We start from the raw sequence: 7,006 nt of genomic DNA, 5'->3' as shown, positions 1-7,006 counted from the left end.
AGAAAGTAAAAAGAGAACTTACCAGAAAAAGCAGAAAGTGAAGAAGAATGTTTATTTGAGGAAACATATGAAAAGAGCAGGGAGGGAGAAGAGGGAGCGGAGTCCCTGGTTGATGAGGGAAATGGTCATGCGGGAAAGAAAAATCACTTAGACCTTTAACAAAACAGCTCCCCATTTTAATTAAAGGAGCGCAGGGGAATTACGTTCCCTGGGCCTCACATGATCTCAAGGGACTTGTTAACCGACTCCCGGACATCCACGAGGGGGCTGGTAAGTTCATCAGGATTTTGGAGGAGGAATTAGCTGGGAAGCTGATTGCAGTAGGAGACATCAAAGCCCTCCTAGCGAAAATCGTAGGGGGAGCTAAAACTGATCAAATCCTTCAAGACGTCAATTTATATAGAGCCGTGAATTCCTACGACATGGATGGGATTGTTTTTGATGCATACCGCCCCGCAGTGTGGCGAGTTTTACGAACTGAATATGAAACCAGAATCAACCCCAAGGCACTGAAGGGGGAGGAACTGGAGGAAACAAAATCCCATCACTTACGTTCAAAGACAATTAAAGAGATGGAAACAACAGACTGAGGGAGACCCCGAGGGGGATCCTCTGCTGACCACACTTTTCAGAAATGCCATAGTGGATGCTATGCCACAGACTGTAAAGAGCAAACTAGAAGATGTGGTAGGTCTAAACTCTAAATCACACAAAGAGTTTTGTGACCATGTGTCTCATGCTGTGGACTTATTTAGAAAAAATGAACAAAAGCTGAAACGCAAGAGAAAGAACTGCGAAGAAAACTGACACAGTTACAGCTGGAAGACCTTTCATATAAAAACAAGAGAAAGATTCAAGCAGCAGTACAGAAAGACGAACCCAACCAGATGTCAGTGATGGATCCTGTGACTTCTCCTCCACCAGCTGTCCAGCTGACTCCCCCCACAACAAACCCTCCTAATGCACACCAGACCCCCGTGCCCGTCATCAATGTATACACTCAGCGGCCAGGCCCGATGGGGTGGACAAGAAATCCACCAAAATGGGACAGGAGAGGAACAGGCAGACTTCCTGAAGTTGAATGCTGGGGGTGCGGAGAGCGAGGACATATCAAGAGTGCTTGCCCGAGCAATCCATGGACACACTCCCCTGGGGGTAGAAGGGGGAAGAATTGGCAGCGGTCTGTGCGAGGTTCTGTGAACCCCTGGGTAGACACAAACCAAGATTTTTAGGGATGCCCAGAGAATCCCATTGGTGAGAGTCAGTTACCAATTTTAACCACTAATGCAAATCAAGAACCAATTTTACAGGTTAAAGTAGAAGGAAAAAACAAACCCATGATGGTAGAAACAGGAGCGGTTTATACATGTGTAAATTCAAATTATGCATCACATCTCCATGTCTGGCAAATTTGTAAAGACAATAGGATTCTCAGAACAAATGCAGTTAATTCCAATGACCGCTCCAATTTGTCTACAAACTAAAAACAACCGTGTGACCTTACCAATCCTGATATCAAACCAGACTCCTATTAATCTTTTAGGAAGACACGCATTGTGCAAATTAGGTCTTAAAATTTGGTGTTCTGCAGAGGGAGTGTATGTGGACATAAAAGGAACTTAAATGATGATCTCTGAGCCAAAAGCTAATGTGTATTGGGTAGGACAGATTGAGAATGATGTTAAGCAAGCAATTGATAAGTGGGGTAAATTCATTGAAGCACAGATTCCTGATGCACAAATACCAAGATCACAGTTCCATTGTGCAACGATGTATGACCCTTTAAGAAGTACAGAACTTGAAACGAGATGGCAGGAAGAAACCAAAGAGCAACAAATTGAGTTAAAGGCGGAGTCCACAATGTTTGAAAAAAGCTTTGGAAAAGGAGACGGGCCGACTACCAAAACACACTTATAGCCAATCAGCAGTAAGGAGCGTGTCTACTAACCGACATCCTTGCTGGGTTGCGTATGTGTGGGGCGGGTCTATCAACAGAAGGTCCAAATTCTATTGGGGTAGGGGCGTGTTTGTTTAGGTGATTTCAAATATCAACATTGGCTTTCAAACATCGTGGACCCCGCCTTTAATTTCGGATTCATATCATAATAGGTAAACAGGGAGCAGCTATAACCTTAATGGAGAATGACTTCACAAACAAATGGTTTACTATAGCAGATTCTGTACCACATATATCTCTATATCAGTAATTCTCAAAGTGTGGTCCGCCAAAAGATGGCCTAAACTAGGCAAGTGTTTATACAATCGTCACTTATTTAAGTAGATTTTAAATGCACTTGCGAAACTGTGATATCAGTTCTTGCCTTTCTGTTTTAATAACGTAAAAATGGATTGATTGGCTGAACCAAAGAGGAGTCAAAAGAAAAGATCAAGCGTCAACTGAAAGCAGCTAAAATCCAAAGATCTATTAGTTTTGTAATGTACTAGTTTTTGTTCATGTGTAAAATACCTGTAATTTCAGTGATATTGGACATTAAGGGGGACATTTTTTTCAGCATTTTATTGTTACCATAGTTACAACCATAGACTTCATATATCCACCACCTCAGTTTTAAACTTGGCTCTTTGGAATGGCATTAAGTGGGACCTAGGCTGTTGTTATAGTATGTTTAATTGCATTTTTTTCACATGTGCAGTTTGTTGTTCATATTAAGCTGCAACTCATTTCACATTTACTTTTTCAAATGAAATAAAATTCATATAATAATTTCTGAACATAGCATTGCATTTGTTTTTAAAAAATTAGTTTTTGACTTGAAACAGTTGCATATTAAACTTAAACTTAGCTTATCCTTCCTATTTTGTTGTTTTTGGGGGGAGTGTTAGAGTGGGATTCTGTTAGGTGGTCCTCGGGAAAAAAATGGAAGATAAAGTGGTCCTTGGGCTGAAAAAGTTTGAGAAACACTGCTCTATATGTAGGGGAAAATTGGAAAACAAAAGATGTTGGGCCTATGCTGAAAAAGGCTTCACAAAGTCAATGGGAGACAACAGAAAATCCATTGATTTTTCATTCTGCTGATAAAAATTACATTAAAATTCTGTATGGAACCTCACTGTTAGGAATTCCTCAGGAAGTAATTATTAATCAGCAGAAACAAATTCAAATGATGATAAAACCTGAAACAGAAGAGAGTTATACTGCTGAATTACTACAGGATGTAGAAAGACAAGTCCAATCAGAGCTATAGTCCAAATATGAAACAGATGTGGGCTTGGTAAAATCAGCCAGCCCAGTGAAAGTGAAGCTTAAAGCAAACGCTTGCCTTCCCAGGAAGCACAATACCTATTACGCCCAGAGGCTGAATTAGGCATAAAAGATACCATTGAAGGACTAGTGAAAGCTGGAGTACTTTTTGAAACAAACTGCTATTGTAACACTCCAATTTATCCTGTAATTAAAGCAAACAAAACTAAATGGCGCCTTGTACATGATAGTCAAGTTGATGTGCCAAACCCACACACTCTGCTAACAAATGTCCCCCCTGATGCCAAATACTTCACTGTGATTGATCTATGTTCTGCATTTTTCAGTGTACCAATTGCTGAGGAAAGTAGATATTTGTTTGCATTTACTTAATGCGGGTAAACAATATTCCTATTGTAAGTTACAGATGGGATTCAAATTGTCACCAACAATATTTAATCAGGTACTCAAAGCTGATTTGGAAGATCTCATGATAGACAGCACTTTGCTGCAATACATGGATGATTTGATGATTTGTTCAACATCACTGGAACAATGGCATAGATACTCAATAAAGGTACTGACTAAACTAGCTCAAGGAAGTCATAATGTATCCAAAACCAAACTACAATATTGCCAGCCACAGGTGGAATATTTAGGGCGGTTAATCTCATATGGAACAAAGGCCATAGCCCCAGCACACCTAGAAGGCATAAGTAAAGCACCATTGCCACAAAAAGTAGGACAGATGATGACTTTTTTAGGCATGACAGGTTTCAATGCTGATTGGATAGAAGATTATGCAATCAGAACAGCACCATTGAGAGACATTATGAAACAGGCTGGGCTACAAAATCTTAGTGCTCCCTTAAAGTGGACTACAGATGCATTAGCAGCCTTTGAGTTGATTAAACAGGAGCTTCAAAAAGCACCTGCTTTAAATACACCTGATTATACCAAACCCTTCCACTTGTTTGTTGCTAACAGAGCTGATGGATATGCTTCTGCAGTATTAAGCAAGAAACCTGCAGTGGTAGGAAAAAGCAACCAATAGCACATGACAGTACTAAACTAGACAATGTAGCACAAGGATATCCACCTTGTTATCAGCAAGGTCTTGCAGCAGTATTTCAGACATATGAAAAGGCCTCTTCAATAACTATGGGGTATCCAGTTATCATACACTGTAAAAATGTCTGTAGTAATTACAGTAGTAATGGGCATTACTGGCAACTAGCTGCCAGTAACTTACTGTAGATTTTACATTTATGTTATTTACTGGCAACATTTTGTTCAAAGTTAAATGAACATGAAACATTTTTTTGACTTTATCTTCTACAGTAAGTTACTGGCAACCAGCTGCAAAACTACAACAAATTTTTAGAGTGTATATACCCATCACAAAATTGCAGAGTTAATTGAACAGGGAAAAATTGTTTTGACACAAGCCCGTATTTTGGCATATTCGTTACTACTGACACATCCAGATGTAACACTTAAACAGTGTAACACGGTGAATCCTGCAGAGTTGATTCCTTTGGCTTATGAAGGTGAGCCACATGAATGTGTTTCTGACTCGTTAGCATTCACCAGGTTACGACCCGATCTCGAATCTGTCGCAATTACCGAAGCAGAAGTCACTTACTTTGTGGATGGATCCAGTTTCAGGGATCATTCAGGAATTCGCACTGGTTATGCAGTAGTGAAAAAATAGGGAGAACATTTTGTGTCTGTACTGTCCCAACACTGCGCACAGCCGTGCTCTGCTCAATTGGCAGAATTAAAAGCTCTTACAGCGACATGTAAATTGGCAAAAGGGCAAACATTCTGACCGATTCAGCATATAGCCACGGCGTGTGTCACCACTATGGGGCAGTATGGAAACAAAGAGGTTTCAAAAGGAGTGATGGAACTCCTATTCAACATAATGAACAGATTTGAATTAGAGTTGAATTAATCTCTGCTATGATGTTGCCAAAACGACTTGCCATTATCAAATGTCAAGCTCACAAAAAAGGAAATAGTTATGTCATCAAGGGTAATAATGCAGCAGATTTGGAGGCTAAAAAGGCCTCCGGGTGTCAGGTGGCAATAATAGCTCCAGAAGTTCTTATTGAACCCAACCCAACCATTGATGATATTGCTCGGATTCAACAACAGGCAGGACCATATGAGCAATCGATGTGGCACCGAAGAGGAGCCACAAAAGACTCCCAAAACATTTGGCGGTCACATGAAGGTCACATTGTTGGACCAACCTCACTGTTAAATGTTCTAATCACAGACGCGCATGGATTTGACCACTGTGCTCGAGCGGAAGTGATTCGAAAAATTAAAGAACATGGATATTGGTCTCCATATTTGTATGCAGTAGAGGAATTTTTGTCAACATGTGAAATTTGTGCTAAGTACAATGTCAGAAAAGGAATAACAACAGCAATAGGTCATATTCCGGTACCAGAGGGACCGTTTAAACACTTGGTGATGGATTATGTGGATATGATCAAGAGAGTGCAGGGTAAGAAATATTTGCTTGTTGTTATTTGTAGGTTTAGTCGTTGGGTGGAGGCTGTACCATCAACATTTAAGAATAAAGCAGAGATTGGGATGTGTTTATCATCCACAATCTCAAGGGATCGTTGAAAAAGCCAATGGAATCATTAAGGCAAAACTCAACAAAATATGTGCTAGTTCTAAACTTAACTGGATTGATGCTTTACCTCTTGCACTAATGAGCTATTGCATGCAAACTAACAGAAATACACATTTAACACCGCATGAAATGCTTACAGGTCGACCTATTCCCGCTCCACACTGTAGAGGCCCCTATTCGGGACCTCCATTAGAGCAATTGCAAATGGAATTAAGGTCATACATGAAAAACTAACTGCTATCCATAAAGCTATTCATGTGCAGGAAAGGAGAAAGCAGCCGAGTGAGGAGACGGAGACCACATGTCCAATTGTCCCAGGGGACCAAGTCTATCTGAGGGTTTTCAGGAGGAAATGGAACGAAGCCAGAAGGGAAGGACCATATAAAGTGGTGGCCGCTACCCCAACAGCAGTCCGAGTGGAAGGCAGTAACACGTGGTACCACTTAAACCACTGCACTAAAGCTCATAAAGAAAAAACAGAGTCCGGAGAGGACAGCCTTGGAACAAACAACCAAGAAACTTCTTCCAAAAGCAATAAGGCACAAGGTGTGGCCTCAGGAAATGACCATGGACAGAACACATCTGACGACATGCCTGTTCATCATATTCTTGTGGCCAGTTCATGCCTTAATAACACCACGGCCCGGAATCACACCACCCTGCCATTGACTCCAACACCCGTAACTCCGATTCTGAACCACACTTCCCTGTCATCAACTTCACTTGCAACCACACAGCCTTTTAATCTTACAACCTTTACATCAATGGAGCGTGCAACCACACAGACTCTGAACCATACCTCCTTTACGTCAACTACGTTTGCAACCACACAAACTTTGAACTCTACATCCCTTACGTCAACATCGCTTGCACCCACACAGACTATGAATCACACATCTCTTACGTCAAAGTCAAATACAAAGACACAAATTTTGAATCACACATACCTTACGCCAACCTTGCAACAACACAAATTCCCAGCCACATTACCCTGTCATCAACTTTACTACCGTCAACACAAACACTTAACCAAACGAACTTGCCATTGACTGTAGAGCCCCCAAAAGGACTGAGGAACAACACAATCTCAAATACAACTGAACTAACATGGAGAGGAAAACAACGTAGAGATATTGAGGAAGATTACAGTA

Source organism: Misgurnus anguillicaudatus, chromosome 21, assembly GCF_027580225.2.
Source record: "Misgurnus anguillicaudatus chromosome 21, ASM2758022v2, whole genome shotgun sequence".
In the NCBI taxonomy this organism is placed as follows: domain Eukaryota; kingdom Metazoa; phylum Chordata; class Actinopteri; order Cypriniformes; family Cobitidae; genus Misgurnus; species Misgurnus anguillicaudatus.
Note: the sequence above shows the minus strand (reverse complement) of the source record.